Source organism: Syngnathus scovelli, chromosome 8 (assembly GCF_024217435.2).
Source record: "Syngnathus scovelli strain Florida chromosome 8, RoL_Ssco_1.2, whole genome shotgun sequence".
NCBI classification, from domain to species: Eukaryota; Metazoa; Chordata; class Actinopteri; order Syngnathiformes; family Syngnathidae; genus Syngnathus; species Syngnathus scovelli.
In genome coordinates, this window is record NC_090854.1 from 11,848,246 (window position 1) to 11,866,570 (window position 18,325).

The 18,325-nt window shown below is 40.4% G+C and overlaps 1 protein-coding gene across 6 annotated transcripts in view; it reads left to right on the top strand.

Annotated features, from left to right (window-relative positions):
- The window catches only part of LOC125973627 (FAST kinase domain-containing protein 5, mitochondrial), a 133,388-nt gene that overhangs the window by 78,712 nt on the left and 36,351 nt on the right, over positions 1-18,325 (top strand). For 4 of the 6 annotated variants that reach the window (XR_007483243.1, XR_011087236.1, XR_011087233.1 and 1 more), the window contains 2 exons: positions 2,888-3,034; positions 14,683-14,808. The gene's annotated coding sequence lies outside the window, so the exon portion shown is untranslated. Of the gene's footprint in view, positions 1-731; positions 867-2,887; positions 3,035-14,682; positions 14,809-18,325 lie in introns of those variants that run through there. The other 2 variants (XR_011087235.1, XR_011087234.1) reach the window with 2 other exon arrangements.

An 18,325-nucleotide genomic window follows, 5' to 3' on the forward strand; every position in this document is an offset into this window, starting at 1 on the left:
GGCACACAGGAGGAAGAGAAAAGAAAAAAAAAAACCTTGACTTTCAACCTGTTGATTATTCCGCCAAACCTTTAGTGGACTATATCCAAAGCTGGCATGTTGCTGCTGGGCTAATTGGATATCAAATCGATTTGTGAACCCCTTTTAATGGGCATTAGCTCTCTCACATGCCGCTCCGCGATGATGAACTCTTTCTGTAAACAAAGATGACCGCCCGACGACACCCGGTGCATGAATTAAAGATCAAATTCAACATTGGAATGCTTTGTTTCCCCTCTCAGCGGGGGCTCCCACAATGAATAATCGATGAGAATAAAGTATTAATATTCCCCTCTGCGTCCAAGGTTAAAGCATGGTGAAGGTTAGAGCTTCTCTTTCAATAGGAAGAAGAAAAAAGGAGGAGGAGAAGAAAAAAAGACAGAAAGGCGCATTGCCCTCATGCGACATCTGCTCTCTGCAAAGCTCCAAAATGCACCATCGCTCCGCGTTACCACCGCCGGTGCATTGTGACTTTAGTCTCCGGTGCGGCACACTGTTGCATAGGGGGGCTGCCTGCCTGCCTGACTGTGTGTGCCTCCTCCAGTAAAGTGCACGGAGCAAAAGAGCGGGGCTGCAGCCGCTCGCTTCGCCCTCCCCTTCCTCCGGCGCAACCTTTTGTGTGCTCCTTTCGCAAAGGAACACTCACAACGGCCACTTTTTCTTTCCCCCCTTTCCCTTTTTTTTGTGGTCCACTAATCAGTCCGCTAATCCCGTAATCCAGTCTGATTCGAAGGCGCTCCTGTTTGCATCCATCAGCCGCCACGCTTATCTGTTGCACGGCGGAGGAAGACGAGAGCGAGTCGGTAAGCGAGAGAGAGGAAAATAAGGTGCGATATGATTGAAGATAATCAGAATGAGTCGCGTCTCCTCCTCAACTGTTGAAAGCTGCTCCCCTCCTCCTCTTGCGTCTTTCTTTCTTTCTGCCCCCCTCCTCTTTGCCGCACACTCACGCGCCTTCCGTGCGCGCACTTTAGTGCTCCCTTCGCAGCTCCGGTGAGTGAGCGGTGACAGATCTCGCCGTCTAAGGTGGAGCACATGGATGGCGTGAAGAAAGGCTGTACTAGTGCTACGTGATTCATTTACTGATGTGCGCGCAGTATTGGTGGGGATGGAATACCAAAAAAAAAAAAGAGGGGGTGGGGGGTGCCCGTGGTAGTGAATGTTACTCCAAACACACACAGATGTGAACTAGGGGAGGATTAAGAGTGGATCAATGAACGCTACATGTGGTCACTCCAGTGAAGAGCCAGGATAAGATGTGAAATTAAAATGGATCACGTTAAATCCATCCACCCTTTTCAAAGCACATGTCTGGATGACAGGATGCAATCCAGTCAACTAAATCCACAAGTAGACTGATTGACAGAGAAAAAGTTTGGTCTGGATTTCTGATATGTGATCAGTAGGTGTACCTAACCGTCTGAACATGGAGTTTCACCTGTTGGTATTGACTTGATGCTGGCCAAGGGTGATAAAAGTACTCACATCCGGTCCGGAAGTAGAATTTCAATAACATCCTCGTAAAAGTAGTTTGACCGATCGATAGTTTTATGATAGCGATTAGGTTTTGGCGAGATGGCTCTGAGGTTACTGGCTAATGTTGAGGTGCACTTGAGCAAGGCATCATCCCCTCTACCCCAGCTCAGGTGATGCACATCTTTGCACACCTCTTTCATTTTCAATCTCTCCTGACTTTATGAATGAAATATACACCAGAGAGAGAAAAAAAAATCAAAAGTAAACTAACCTTATTTCACCATTTATGCTATCAAACATTCAGATGTTTATTTGTCGTATGTTCATTAAAAACACAAGAGCAGCACTTAGCAATTCTAACTTTACTGTTGAATCTGTCAAACAATGTTGTGAAGTGACTGACATAAAACAACTGAAAAATAAACCATCTATGATTTCTCAGACGAGATGGAGAATTTCTGAAAGGCAGCAGCTGGTTGTTGTTAGGCTGATGCAAGACACTACGCATCCACCTCAAATCATTCTTATAGCTGACTCCATCAAACACTTCTCTTAGATAAGGCCACTAGATGGGGAACACCTTGCTTCTCCAAATGTGTTGCAATGCGTCATGGTCATTAACATGTCGCTGCTGCCCCTAAGTCCCCAAGCTCTCAATCAATCAAACACAGTCTCACCTCTATCTATTTACATCTTTTTTTTTTACTGTGTCATCATGCGTGGGTACTGAAAAATACAATTTTCTCCTACTTGCAAGCAAACTCAGCAAAGGCCAGTTTTTTTTTTAGATGATAAAACAAACAAAATAAAATGATTTCCCAACCCAAGGACACAATTTGCATTACAATCTCAAGGCACACAACCAAACAAAAATGTCACAAAGTATATAAACAGTAGAGTCCAATCATGATGATCTTGTCTCTAGTTTCTCACAGATTTACCTTCAGTGTGGGAAACCTATAATTGAACACAAAGCTATTATTGTGTTGCATGAATGGCAACAAGTGGATACACAGATTCATTGTAACTACTTCTGCCATCTAATAAAAGAACAATAATTATTCTGCCTCTCAATATGTCTCTGTGGCATAGATACTGTATAAATGACGATCTGCCGTAAATAATAATTATAGTGATTTAATTTTCTGTGCCACACCTGATGTGGCAATGCACATTGGTTGACTGGTGCAAAAGTTGATATGATTATCTTGTGGTGTGGGTGTGGTCAACCATGACGGTGTGGTGACTTAAAAGAGAAATTAGAAAACAACCTGACATTTGCAGTTTCCAGACACAAATAGAGAAGAAACCTATGTTAGGTGTTTTTATGATGTGTCTGAAGTAATTATTTCTACCTTGATTGTTCCCCCAGATGTCCTCTGGCCCTGTGCTGCCTCTCACATGCTGGTGTTGGTACTACAACTAAAATTGGGGAGATAACTCACAATTGGTTCAGCGGATCATTGTGATCGTCATTGCTGTTTTGATCATCTCCAGTACACCACACACTACAAGACTGGTAAGTGCACACACTTGTGCCTGCTGTTTTTCTTTTCGGACATGTTCTGCCCCTCACCTTTAAGATATCAGTTACAGTATGATGTGTTTAAATTGCATAAGACACAACTACAATCTAGATGTTCTTTTTAATATACACATGTGCAATGTGATCCAATATAAGCGCTGCATCAAAGATGACTGACACTCAAAGCCCTCCACCAAGGCTTAAAATATTCAGACGTATACACATAAAGCTTGTGATCATGTCAAATTGGATTTTCCGCGGTATATTGAAGACGCTGCCAGAATGTGCAACCTGGATCGCAGCCAGATGACTCTTGGTTGACCTTACGTGTACACATACTGTTACGGGGGCGTATTGGACCACATAAAAGTGGACAAATAGTGTATGGTCAGATAATCATAAGAATAAAATTGTTACATGTAAAAACGGTAGTAATTGCATGAAAAAGGTCAGTAGTTTAAATCAAAATACATGGAGTAAAAAAAGGGTTTTAATGAGGAACAAGTCATATGCAAAAATTTAAAAAGAAACATGGTAACTAACCAAACAGTGATATAATATAATATCATAATAATAATATCATAAATAATATAATAATGATAACTAAGCAACTAAACTAATCTTATAAGAAAATGTACTCACTTTGTGAGATAATAGAATAATCAAAACATTACCACGTAAAAAAGACGGAGAATGAATTCAGAAAATCAAGGAAGAAGTTGCAGTTATGCCATAATCGAGTTGCAAATTTTTCAAATGCTATTAAAAAGTTATTTTTATAAGTGTCCTTCTGCAATTTCCTCTCGGGAATTAGTATAAAGCCACTCGGAAAGCTTTCAAAGAATAAACTAAATGCCATACTTATCCACACATTCTTTGCAGGGACAAAATGTGACAGTAAAGTGCAGAAAAATAAAGTAATCACAACGGCTGTGGACGGCAACACATTCGAAAAAAAAATGAAGGCCCTCTAAAACAAATATTCACACGTCAGCTAGAGTTACTGCCCAAAATGTGAAATGGATGACATCAGAACAACCTGTCGGGACCTTTGCTTTTAGTAAAACTGATGACACTACTGTTTTTCCACTCATGATGTCACCTTTAAATCTTTGCAATATTTTGCGAGTGTTAGCAGTGAAAAGCGCAATAGAGCATTTGAGACACTTTTTTTCCCCCCAATCCTCAAGTGATAGTGCCGCTTTGCTCACTAAAAAAAAAAAAAAAAAAATCTGTGGCAGAATAACTAATGTGCTTGACTCTGTTTCCGCACTTTATTACTTCAAAAATGAAACTACATCATTATTTTGTAAGGCCAAGACTTTCTTTTATATTTGATTTGCGCATTCAGGTGTACCTAATGGAGTGTCCAGACAGTGTATTCATTATGCGCATGTCCTTTTAGACGCTACAGTAAAAGGTTTGCAAGGCAGGATGCTCTCAGCTGGAGGACATTTCCAAATACTTCATTCTCTGATCAAATATCATACATGTTGGCATAACCTGTCTTTTGCCTCTTTTCAAACATCAATACTCCCGCCCTCTCACATGCACATATCAAGCTCATATCCAACATTGAAAAGATGGACTGACATTTAGCTCTCAGCGTTTCAACAATATGACATTTGCATTTCTTTTTTTTTTTTTTTTTTTATCCTCCTCCCTTCTACCACTCCATCGAATGTGGCGCTAGGCGCTCCCCGCGAGTATCATTGCGAGCCGAGCCCGCGGTCGGTCGTCTACGGGGCCAAAGAGCGAGCCCCGTCTGGCCCGGATCTTCATTTAATTCTGCGTTGGCCGCCATCTAAATCAACCCACTGCTTTGTCTCTGAGTTCATTTCCATTGTCTGCAACATGGCTACGGCACTCCTCTTGGGAGCATCAACTTTGCCTGGCTGGGTTGCAGACTGCATAAAATGTCCATTTCTGCAGGTAAGAGATAAGGGCAGAAAGAGAAGCTAATTATCATTGGGTGTATGTTAAAACCCCAGCAAAGGGCGGCTATCAACAGCGGTGTCTGCTCTGACACAGGCTAACTATTTAATAGGATCTGAACTCCAAACTCAGCTTCATATTCATAATAAATAACCCATGTCTCAATGCCAGGCTTTGGCTGTTGTGCTTGTCTTAAAGCGAACTCTGTAATGAGGCCGCCGCCCTCAAATGAATTGCGGGCTGTTGCCGGTAAAACACTGGGACGCTCCGCTTGTTTCACAACAAATTGAATTTCACAGAAAAAGACATTATTCCCGCTGTGTGTAACGTCATACTTGTTGTAATGGACTCCGTCGTAGTGGAGTTGACTAACATCTCGGCTCATCTTTCCCTTGATTCACTTTGCGCTCAGCCGGGGCCTGATTGCAGGTGAGATTAACTTGTTTGTCATTCGGGTTTTGCTCCCACCACTGGTCGCGCAGTCAACAGTGGAATACTGATGGCTGTCGACAGGAAGGAGGAGCGACGCAGCCCAGTAAACCGATGTATCAAGTAACAAGTGTTGTTCTCAACAAATTTAATAATAACAATAATAATAATAACAATAATAATAATAATAGCAAGAGCAATAATAACAACACCAATAATAATAATAATGCATGGTATTTGACATCAGTCAAAGACTATTGGATATTACCAACAGGATTAAAACATTCAGACCAATACAGTCAAGCTCTGATCATGTCAAATGGGATTTTCTATGTTAAATTGAGATCAACTGCCAGAATGAGCAAGCAGGATTAGCTCCAGTTGACAGACAATATAGCGCCACACTGAAGAGAAGACAAATACCACAATATCAGGTCAGACAAACAAAACTGAACGATTACAAGAACAACGTAATTGTGAGTGAGATGAAATGTGAAAAAATGTAATGTGAGGATTTGTGAGGCTGAAGACTTTGCGGCTTATTCTCATTATAGGGGGATGACTTTGGGTGAGAGTTGGGGGGTGTACATTCTGAATTGGCGGCCGGTCAATTGCGAGCCACGTATTCGCACTCGACCTTCACTCCTCCGGACCATTTAGAGTCCTTAATTAACCTACCATCCATGTTTTTGGAATGTGAGAGGAAGCCAGAGAAAATCCCTCCAAGCATGGGGAAAACATGCAAACGCCACACAGGAAAGCTTTAGTTGACGTTTGAACACAGAAGCAAACAATTTTAGAAGATTGGCATTTTTTCTGCTAGCACAATAGCGTTGCCTGAAAGCGTATACAAAATGTCCACTGAAATTGCTCTGATGCTTTATCGCTGCCTCTCACGGTCATTTTTACATGGTGACTGGCCGATTTCTGTCAAGTATTACGCCAGTAGTCGTTTTTTTAAACTCTTCTAAATTTAAACCTAATGGTACGCAAAGCAAGGCAAAACAGATTTAAAAACAAGGCAAGGCAAATGTGTTTATATAGCACATTTCAGAGACGAGGCAACGTGAATATGCTTCACACAATACCTAAAAGCCTTCGCAAACACAACAGCTGAATACAGCCTCGATCTGTTTGCTTTTTTTGTCTATAGAAAATGTCGGCCCACATCATTGTACAGTGTCGCATTTATCTTGTCTGTTTGATTCATTGGCGATTTGGACTCCGTAGTGCTGCTGCAACATCACACTATTTCCATGTCTTGTCCACATCCTGCAGCCAGAACCACATTGAGCAGCAGAAACATGTCTTAGGATATGCAAGGTATGATGTATGAGATTGTTCCTGAATCATTTCTCCTTTTCATCCGGGTGACAGCATTCCTCTCTCTGAGGCAATTGCATGCATTGAGATTCGGAACAGGAGTTTCAATGTTGCGATTTGACTGGCAAAAGGAGAAAGTGAACGATTGTACTCCTTCTCCAGCCCAGTTGTAGCTATCTATCCTTGAGAGGTCAGATGGGTCGAGCAGAAAGAGGCTATGTAATCTTGCAGATCCATCTTGGCCAACTTCAAACTGTACACAACCGGTCAGAGTTCTTTAAAGAGATTAAAGTGATCGAAAGCCTGCTTGAAACGGGCCCAAAAAGCAGAATTGATTGCTTGCAAACAACGGGAGCCCCCTCCCCCCGAAAGAGCGTCGCGGGACGATGTTTGCCACCACGGCAGTTTCGACAGAATTTCACTCATCCATCCATCCATCCATTTTCCATCGCGCTTGTCCTCATTAGCGTAGCCGAGGAGCTAGAGCCTGTCGCGGCTGAATTTGGGCTCCCTCCCACTCTCGAGTAAACACGCAGGAAAGATTCCTGAAGATTCTAAATTGTAAAGTGAACGTGAGTTTGAATATTATTTATTTATATTATTCATTTATTATTGATTTGTTATCTGATATGATTTATTTATTATTATCATCATTATATATTTTTGTCATGCGATCAGCTGGCTTCTTATAGTTTTGTTTGTTTTACTTCCCATCTGGAAACTTTTTAATGGATAGATCGATAAGAGCCGAGCATTTCAAAATGAATATCCCGCAACCTTGAAGAACCTTGAAATCATCCGCCTCCAATTTTTTGTTATGAGGATTCTATTCATAGACTTTAAAGACTAATGAGCCGGATTGTGTTTTTGTTTTTTTGTCTATTTAAATATTTCGCTGCTTGTCGGAGGAAGATTATTGCATATTGGACGAAGATGTACTTTCTCCTGACATTTCTGGTGACACCCTCCGGACCAGATTTTGGCGTTTCACCAGCAGCCGTTGCTCGGTGCATTCTCGGAGGTGAACACTTGTCATGTCGCTCGAGCACATCCACAGACAGAGCTGCGGGCCCGACGGTGCATCTAACAAAAGAGGCCTCATGCATCTCATAAGCCTTGTTATCAGGAGACGTGTAGAATAAATTATTTTTGTTAGCGACCAGCTGTGGATTTGCATGCAAATTCCAATCCTCAAGGGTCAAAACGCCATTTTTCAAACGTTTCAATTCCAAGTCCAAATTTCACACTCGCAACAATACAAGCGGAAGAGATTTGATGTTTCTCTGTGTGATTGTTTTAAGAGGAATCTCAGTGTTGTTTTTTTAGGTAAAATTGAACAATGCGCATCTGCCTAATTTACATTTTTGAGTACATAACTAGTGTCACTCTCTGTTAAGGAGGTGCCCTATAAATGAGTTATGCAAATTCACACCAAGGTACATGCTCAACAGTCTGCTTGCATCATCTCTACTGTTCACATGCTATTCACATCACATCACATCAAACACTGCTGGTGAGAGGCAATCTTGGGAATGTTGCATGCAATCTGATGTTCAAGGTTAGCAAAAGACATTTTTGAATTTGCTATGTTTAACTGAAGAATGGAACAAAAGTATCGTGGCGCATTGTGTGTCGTCAAGGCACCGAGGAAAATATGCTGGAAATTGCAGGGGGGGGGGGGGGTCGTACTTGAAAACACAGAGAAAAAAAAAAAAAAAGCAATGCGATTCTTGGCCTGCCATCAAATGATAATAGATTGTTTGGAAAATTGTGGCGGGTAGTTGAGCACTGACGAGAACGCGGGTGGTCATGTGACATTTAAAACCAATAGGGTGCACTAAGCCATGAGTTTTCTAAGGAGAATCTATTCTGATAATCCCATCACCAAAACCGGCTTGACTTTCAATCTCATCTACTTCAGACATCTTGTGTCTGATACCAATCAAAATCAAAAGGCTTGTTCTTTTTTTAATACTGAGCTATGATCCGTTAAGAAAATCAATGTAAATTGTGACATCTAAAAAGGGACACCTAACAGAATTTTGAAGGTCAATCTTATCAAACATACTTAGATTTGAATGTAGCCTCAATTCACTATAATCCTTCCAACACGGAATCGCTGACAAAGCCACGCCCCTCACCAGCATAAACTTCAATATCAAACATGGCCATTCCTGATGGCATATGTGAAAATGCAGACCCAATGCAGCGATTTAAATTTAGAAGAGGTGATACCTGTCAATCAAACATTTGGATAATCCTACTTTGTTTCTGAATCTTCTCAATTTTCTGAGCTGCCTTAGCTCTGCCTCTGCTTGCAAGTCTTATGCCCAATTAGTGGTGTCCCGATTCAATATTGATATCAGATATATATGCCCAATTGAGGGAAGATGAGGGATGGGCATTTTTGTTATTTTTAGCAACCATACCAAACTGCTCTTAGGTCATACTTGCAGTTTTAACAGAAACGACAGTGATTTTGGGAGGGAAAATTTGAATCTCCCACTTCTAACACAATTTGTCATACAATTTTCGAGAATTAACTCCAACAACACAGATTTGAACATGTTTGACGGTTTGAATAAGGTCAGTGTCAAACTGGCGCTAATAGATACTGAAAAGGGCAACTGCAGATATCTTGGGTAAAAGTCAATTAGGTTATTCTATATATATATATATATATATATATATATATATATATATATATATATATATATATATATATATAACCATTTTTATGCTGTTAAATCGAAATATGTGGACAGTGGCTTTGTTGGTTTAAAAAAAAAAAAAAAAAAAAAAAAGACAAAACAGGTGCCCCATTCCGACGATCATTGCGCGTCACCCATCTCAGGTTTCTATCACCCCACCCCAGATGGCAATCTCCCCATGCCATTCCTGCCGCTAATTGATCAAAAAATTCCGAGAAAGGCATCGCACAACCTGCATTTGAGCCACGATCTGCTGTCTTCAAAACTGCACACCGAGCATGACCAAGCTTCTTTTGCATCCTAGCCAGATTGCATACCCAGCCGAGGTGACAACACACTCCGTCCTACCAACGAGCCAGACCCTCAATCACGCTAGTCTTATTGCGTATACAGTCATAGAGTCGCTACACTCTAAACGACAAAACATTTCTGTTTGGGCTTGATTGGTCTAATGAAATGAAAGAGGCAATCTTTACACTGACCTCAACACATTAATGCACTTTGGTTGTTAACAGAAACGAGACCGATTGACACGCATAACAAGCAAGCCAACTCAACTATCGGTGCTTTTTTGTCAGAGAAGTTACAAATGAGAGCTGTTGTCGGAAGAATCAGGCCTGCACAGCTATAGATCCATACTATTTACCAACAGAGTGGGTTTTATTAAAGAAGCTGGCGCCTCTATTGCAAATTAGTCATATAATTGTAAATGGCCTGAGCTGGAAACACCGCGTTTCTGCAGCCGTAAGGAAGACTCACCCTCCGAGAGTTTCATTGATTATTCATCTCGGTAATGACCTCATGTCTCGGCCTGTTAGACTCTAGTGCTCATCAGCCTGTCACCTAGCTTGGCCAACAGACTGCCGCTAAATTTCACACCCACTTTTTGCAACACATGTTTATAAATAATGACAATCTCATTCAGATGAGCTTTTGATTCATGTTTCCCACCGAGGCTTGTCACTTTCAAAGGTGGGCATGTGCATCAGCTGTGTGTGAGGAGCTGCGAGGATGTGTGTGTCGGGGGGGGGGGGAGTGCATTGATGAGATGGCAGGGACACAAAACAGGAGACAAAAGCAATCATGGCATCGACTTGGAAGTTGTCAAAGTCATTGACCCGAAGTCGGTGAACGGCTGGAGGAGAAAAGGAAAAAAAAGTGAAGGATGCAATTTAGTGAGCAACTCCCTTGGACAAAGTCAAGCTGCACACAAAGTTGCATTCTTCTGCTTCACAACGACAAGCGGCAAATGTCCATCTCATAAGGATGACCCACTCTGGGAACTTCTATTGGGGAAGTAAGATTGTTTCACAGCCATGATTTCTCCCGGCTATACGAGGAAAAAGCTGATGCTACGCTTTAGTGCCTGTGTGGGCGTTTAATACATCTTGACAGCCTTATGTCTGCTCTCAAGAGGATTTTGGAGCATTTGATACAAAAAGGAGCAGTATAATTAGTTCCCAAATCTAAAATTGTTCTGAAACTGTTTTTTTAATAGCTTTGATATAGGGCAGCATAGTGAACTGGTGGTTTGCATGTCTGCCTCAAAGTCGAGATGATTTTTTTTTTTTTTCTGGATCCAACCACATTTTAAAAACATGCATGTCAGGTTCACTGAAGATTAAATGGATGTGATTTTTATTGTAAATGGTGGTGAGCTATAAATTTGCATAGAAGTGTTTTTTTCTTGTAAAATTGCTGCAATGTGGTTTGAACCATGGGGTCATTCTAAACATTTCATATAATTCCAAACTGCCAAAATACATTGTGTCATTCTGTGAGTATAATTCATGTGTACTAATGAAATATATAGGACATTATATCATAATTTGGTTTGACATTTTATCATCAGAAAACTCACAATGGTCACCGATACAAAATAAGCTATCTAACTATAAACGGACTCTGCATCACATTGAAAGCAACATCTTTTGCTAAATAAGCAGAATATTAGGGACGACAATAATAAACATTATTATTATTAAAAAAAAACTCTGACAATATCAATCAAAACAGTGTTATGATAAGGCAAATTATTTTGCTTGTGATCTCATTAGATTCTGTGGGTGGACTTAGAGTTGTAGGCGGCTAATGGTTTTCCACATCCAAACCAAAAAGGCAATTCTCTAATTTCTTGAATAAGTAGGAACAATAGCAAGCTCACAAATTTTGCATAAAACTCCACCTAGCTACATAAACGTTTAAACCCTTTAATATAAACTGTTTATCGGTGGGAAAATAAAGGAATATATATAATGTAAATATCACGTGTGCCATTTTGTTTCACGGAGGGGTGCTTTTCTTGTCCCACGTAGAGTTGGACAGTCACACGCCTGATAGTGAAGAGATGGAAGGGGAAAAAAAATAAAATAAAATAAAAGCTCCTCCCAGGAGAAATGAATGCAGGCGGGGGAGAGCAAAGTGAATGCAATTTCAAAGGTGGAAATAATGGAGGTCATGTTGTCTGATGCTCCTGTGCTAGCCACCAAAACAACCGGGAATCAATCACATTTGCGCACGTTACTTTCTGAATGTTAATGACGACACGTTTAAGTCCGTTTTTTAATAACGGTGCTCATATCACGACGGGGCCATCCATTATTCCCCAGACTCAATGAAGTGCAGTGCAGTTATCGGTGAGGCGTTATCAGCTGACTGGAGCAATAATATTTGAAATGCATTTTTTTCCCCCTCTCTTACCCTCTGTTTTGTTCAAGCTCTTCCCCCCCGCCCTGTTTTTGTTGTGACGCAAGGTCAAAATGGAGTTTATCCTCCGATATCAGCTGCCAGTCTAGACGAGAGCAGCGCTCACTCAAGGTGACATCGCTCCGCCGTCTGCTCTCAGCACGCCGCCACACCTTTCATTTCCTGCAAGCTCAAATTTACAACTTCATCCTCTGACAGAAGGAGTCAACATGTCTAAAGTGACCCCCAGCCTTTGATCCTCTGCCAGTCAACAAAGCTTTTGTGGCCCCTGACCACACCAAGAAAACAACAAACGAAGCACTTTTCGACTGCTCAGTATAGTCATAGCACTGTATATGTTGTGTGAGAGATCGTCAGGGTTGCTGCGGTAAAATCATTCACCTCATTTGATTTCAAATTCGATTTCACTTACTTTATTTCTCTATTCCAACGAGGCCAACAAGCAGAGGCGTGAAATACTTTTTCATGAGAAGGCCGAAGGTACAATAAACCTGTTGCCATTCATACATTACAATAAGTTATGAATCCTGTGAGCACATCATCTTTGTGTTCAATTAAACAGGCCCACATTTCACAATATACATACTTTGTACATTTGTGAGTGGATTGATTAAAGAGTATCATTATTTCAACATTCATACTTTTTGTGACTGAGATTTGTCTTTCTGTCCAGAGGGGGACAAAATAGTAATGTTGTTTCCAATATTAAACTTTTGATTCAAACTTAAAGTTTTAGTTTGTAATTAAAATGTCTAATTATAATAAGAAAAATTCAGAGGAAGTTTTAAAATTGAGATTTTAATAACAAGAACATCAGACTATTTTGTATATTTAGATCCTTTAAAAAGTCAGTTTCACAAAAATCTTACAAAATACAATATAAGATCAAATGACAGTAAAATAATAGTCATTTTACAAGAAATATCCTTTTTAAAAATGACACAATTTTACCAGACAAAAAAAAATCATAAAAATCATAAAAACGTTTTATTTTAAAAGACAAAAGCGTAAATGTTTTCTTTAGCTTGCCTCAATACACCCCTGTAGTCCATTCATGTGTGTTGAATTACTCAAAGGTTAGATACTGAGATGGCAAAAGTGACATTAAAGCTCAGAACATTTTTCACTTCTTTCCTTATCATTTCTTATCTCTGCCTGAAAACGTGATTCAGTAGGCTCCAATCATCCGTCTGAAAATTCATTTAAATGAACTTCTCAGCGAGATATTTATCCTGCAAAGTGGCAAACAGACGACGGACTATCAGAAAATTAAAGAGCACGTAACAGTTTTTAGGGAGGCGTGTGAAATTAAAATGGGACAAAACGGTGCGAAGCGTTGTGGAAAAGCAAACACTTCAAGATGTTGCCCGAACAGATTGGGCTTTTATTTTTATTTCTTTATTTAATTTTTTTATTTAGCTTTTCTGCTCATTAAGTCAATGAATAGACAGCCTTCTTTCAACAGAGAGCATTTGTCACCTAAACTCTTTTCAATCCTGCATGCACTGTGACGACTGCAACATAACTGATGTTTGAAATGTTGCGGGCCACAAAAATCGGACATTGGGGCGCAAATGTCCCTCAAGCCATAATTTGGACACCACTATTTGACTAAATTGCAGATTTTATGTATCAGTGACCTCTGAGGCAGTAATAGTTAAACCCCAAAAATTCTGCTTCGATTACTCCACCGCCCCAACACAAAAAATATGAGCTACTTTGCTCCCTATGTATTCATTATTTGAATTTCACAATACAAAGTGGTGCAAACGATTGACAGAATAAAAAAAAATTAAGATGTCACCAAAATCTTATTTTCTGGTAAGTCAGACGAAGTGTGGTTTAATCGTAGAAAATTGCTCTAATTTCGACTTGCAAGGCTTTTTGAGACTCCCCTGCGCATCTATGAATAGAAGTGCGTCAGAGTGAAAGCTGGACTAAATAAAAACCAAGCAAATGCAAATGCACAGCATGTGTAATTGCACATGATTCATGAACTCCAAAACGCCAGTCGCCGCGGCGATACCCATGATAATGACATTTCCATCGAGGGCGTCATTTGTGCACCCTCCCTCCCCGCGTTACCACGGCAACAGCGTGTTATTAGCTTTGACAATCCTCAGTCATGTTAATGCCAGGGAGGAAGGAAGTGAGGACGACGGGATGCCACCTAGTGGGATGTGACTAACCCACATATCTCAGCAGCAATTAGCATTAGGCCGTACAGTAAAGTGACAGGAACTAATTCCTAAATACTGTAGCGACATGAAAGAGGAGGGAAGTCACCCACAGAAGAGGAATGGCGTGTCAGTGGCAAACGGATCGGCGCGGGCCCACATCGGCGCGGGCCTCTCCAATTACTTCAAGGTTAACTGTGATCCACTAATAACTTCGGGGAACTGGAGAAACAAAACATTGTTAGCTAATTACATAAGCAAGCCATTTAGACTGATTGATGCAACTTATTATCCCGCGCTCGCCTTTTCGCTGGCCTCGCCGTCTCGCCCTCCCTTTCTAATTTGCTCTTTCCATATATAGGATAAGGACGCAGCTTCATTTGGCAGCCGCCTTCGCCAAGGAGATCGGCAGACAACGGGCTTCTTCCCTCCGCCCCGATTGATCATCATCTGGAGCCAAATGCTCCCGCGTGAAGTCACAGACGAGGTAGGGGTCAAACGACGCAGACCACCCTGATGAACTAAATTCATTAGTGATGCATTCATTGCTTCACGCAGACCGCAAATAACAAAGAACTCTTAAAGCAGAGGACGGGCCGGGGTCATTTATATTTATTATGGTTTTTTATTCCGTGTCTCCCTTGCCCCTGCTGATGTAATGCTCAAAAGCGACACGCCCGCTCGCCCATGCAGACGTCCTGTGTTGTTGTTGATGTCGTAATAACAGATCATCTTGAATTATCTCATTTTTCTTTTCTTTTTGTTTTTTTCTTTTGCTGGCCACCATTGTAAATAAGCTCAATAGTAATGTGTATTAGGCGGCGGCAGTGTCTCACGCCTCATGAATATGATTAATTGCAACAGCAACAAAAAAAAAAACTCGGAAGAGAAAATATTAATTTGCTTCGGCCGTGAGCTTGGGTTAGCTTGTCGGTGATAAGGAAGGAATGCAAGGGTACATGTGGCCAATTATTGTACGTTAATGTCGATTAATTAATCACGGAAGAAAAGGGGGTTTAAAATAAAGAACGCATTTAATCTCACTTTAATATTTGTGCACTGCAAGCGACAAAGAACTTCTCTGAGTGCCCATCATTCGTGGTACAAGGCTTTCGCTTATCGCCCGACCACTTCAAGCCTACGATATTACCTTCAGGCATAACAAACGCGGACACCATTGCTAGTTTGAGTGCAACGGTTCAACAGTTCAAGTGGACTTACTCTTCAAGCTGTAAAGGCTTTGTGTCTAAGAAATGTTAGTCTCACTTTTATCATCAACATTTCTATTTCACAAATGGAGAATATTGTTGTCTTTTGGATTTGTTTTGAATATCAGCAACAGTTTGACAGCACCTGCATGACTTCAGTTAAACAACTCAACAAGTCAACTTTAGTTCATTCTGTCTTTGAATTAAGACCAAAAAAATTTTTGACCAAATATTTATAATCCTCGGCAATAAGGGCCTGCAAGTATTAATACTTATCTACATTTCCAAAATGAACTGAAATAAAAAAAAAAATCACTAAATTATACACCCATACTCGAGATTAGACTCATTTTTATTGTCTTTGCACGGAGTACAAATACTAAGACGACAAAACCTTATTGTCCATTAACACTCAATGGGTTCCACATTTGGCACTCAGCACGCCATACTGCTACTGCTCTTCAGCAACGGGTCAAATGTAAAAAAAAAAAAATGTCTGTGATTATTGTCCGTGTGACAAATTTAAGTTTTAGTTCGGCAGCTGCTCCACTCAGCTCCCCTCTTCTTGCCCCTACCAGTTTAGGAGTCCCTTTTGGTCACGGCCAGCTATGAGGCCTTTGCAATTTGGGCTGGGGTAATATTTCTTCCTTCTCAGACATTTTTTCATTAAAAAAAAAAAAAAAGATCCACTGCAGAAGTCTGCGTAATTTGTTGATGTTGCACCCCAAATGCGTCATCTGTCGTCAAACAACAACAACACATTATGGGAAAGGTCATGCGGTGGACAACAAATGGAAGAGTGTGGATGTTTTCTGACATCAAAACATTATTTCTGTGCGCTATGCTTCCTAGAAAGAAAAAGAAATAACAATCATGTGGTTTCAGAAACCGTGCCACTACGCTGAACCAGAATTCTCCTGGTCACTTAAGTACACTTGAGAGACAAGCAAACGTAGAGTCTGACAGCAAAATATTTGATTTGTGGGCTCCCAAGTTTGACAATCGCAGAAAAAAAATGAACACAAAAGTGATGCACAATACCATAAAGAAATGCCAATTATCAACATTGCTGTTACATTGCGCACGGACAAAAAAAGACAAATAAGAAAAACAATCACACAACACTAACAAACCATCTGCTGTGTACACAACATTTCTCACCAAGAAAATTGAAAAGAGAGGAGCCATGCGCTCTTAGCGTTCTCATGCGGCAGGCGTGCACCCAGATTTTGACAATCACTTGTGTAAATATGTACCAAAGCCACCCCGTTCTGGTCCCTACTGGGGGTTTGCCCAACTTTGATGCACAACCGCGGAAGCAGCATGTACTTAATTTTTTTTGTGGGTAGTGTAAAGATTTATGCTCCATTTTGTAAACCCACTACACAAACTACGGTGGCCCAAAAGTTAACTTTCCCCAGAATAAAAAAAAATTCTAATTGTGTACCGTTAATTGTTTTGCCTGTCATTATAGATAATCAAACAAGGATATTTATTCTTAGTCAACAAATTATTTTTCGACTAATTAAATAAAATTGGATTCGCTTGACAATCTCTCATGGCACACTAATGTCCCCTTAAGGCAATCCATTTTATAACACGCCTTTCACCCATATTCATCTGGGAGAGGCTCCACTTCAACCGAAACCTAATGAGGACAAGCACTATAGAACAAGGATGGACAGATGAATGCAAGGCACCCAAGGAGTGCCACAGATCCCAAAAGCTTTCCGAAATCGAAACCTAGTTTCTACCATCCAGCCGCTTTTAGCACTTAGGATGAGGTAGGTCGTGTGGAGAACTTGCAGCACAATAGCAAGCTTCGTTTGAAATAGCAAGCACGTAGGAACGCGGGGGGGACGTTTAACAGAACTCCATTAAAAAAAATAAAGTGACCCTGTGTAATAGCAAGAGCTCATGAAATGACTCTTCTCTACAGGAGAGAGAGAGAAATGTCCTCTTTCTAATGAACTATAATGAAATGCTCTATAAATTGCTATTTAGTTTCTTTGATCACATTCTTCAAATTGCATTCAGAAAGTGTGAGTTGAGGTGCTTTCTTTCTGCTGTGCTAGTGTGTGTGTGGGATGGGGGGGTGAAAGAGGAGGGGGACTCACAGCAAAACGTTGCCCCCTAGCGGTAAAAGAGCTGAAGCTTTCTCACCTGTGATAAAAGTCTTTGTTCAGTATACAGCATTTCTATCCTGCAGCCAAGTCTAAACAGTTCATGAATGTAGATTGATTTTTCAAAGGGCATATTTGCACAATTTGTATTTATTTATTTATTTTGCGTACAGCTTCCCTTTAAATCACCTGGAGAATTCATAATTAATGAATGCTGACATTTTCACTTCTGTGGCCCAGTTTGAGTCATTTATAAAATCCACTAATGCTCCTAGTAATTATTTAAAAATAGCTGTGTGCCATGGCTGCAACCGTGCGTTGTGAAAGCTTTAATTATAGACAGTTTCATAATCAAAAGTAATTTTGTTTTGTATTCTTTCCACTTCTTAGTTTATTCTTTTGGTCATTATGTGACTGCAAGGACATGGCAAACATAAAAGTATTCCATACATGATGTAATCATTTTATGTTCTCCCTACATACTTGATACATACATGTGTGCAAATGATAAAGACAACATCTTTGATATAGTGTTTATTATAATGCCGTCCGGTTCTACACCATTGTAAAATGCCAAAATACCACATTAGTAGTAATTTATGTCTGTATTATTAACTTTTTAAATGCATTATGTTTGATGCAGATTCTGCTTTGGATGTCATGCTCTGTATGC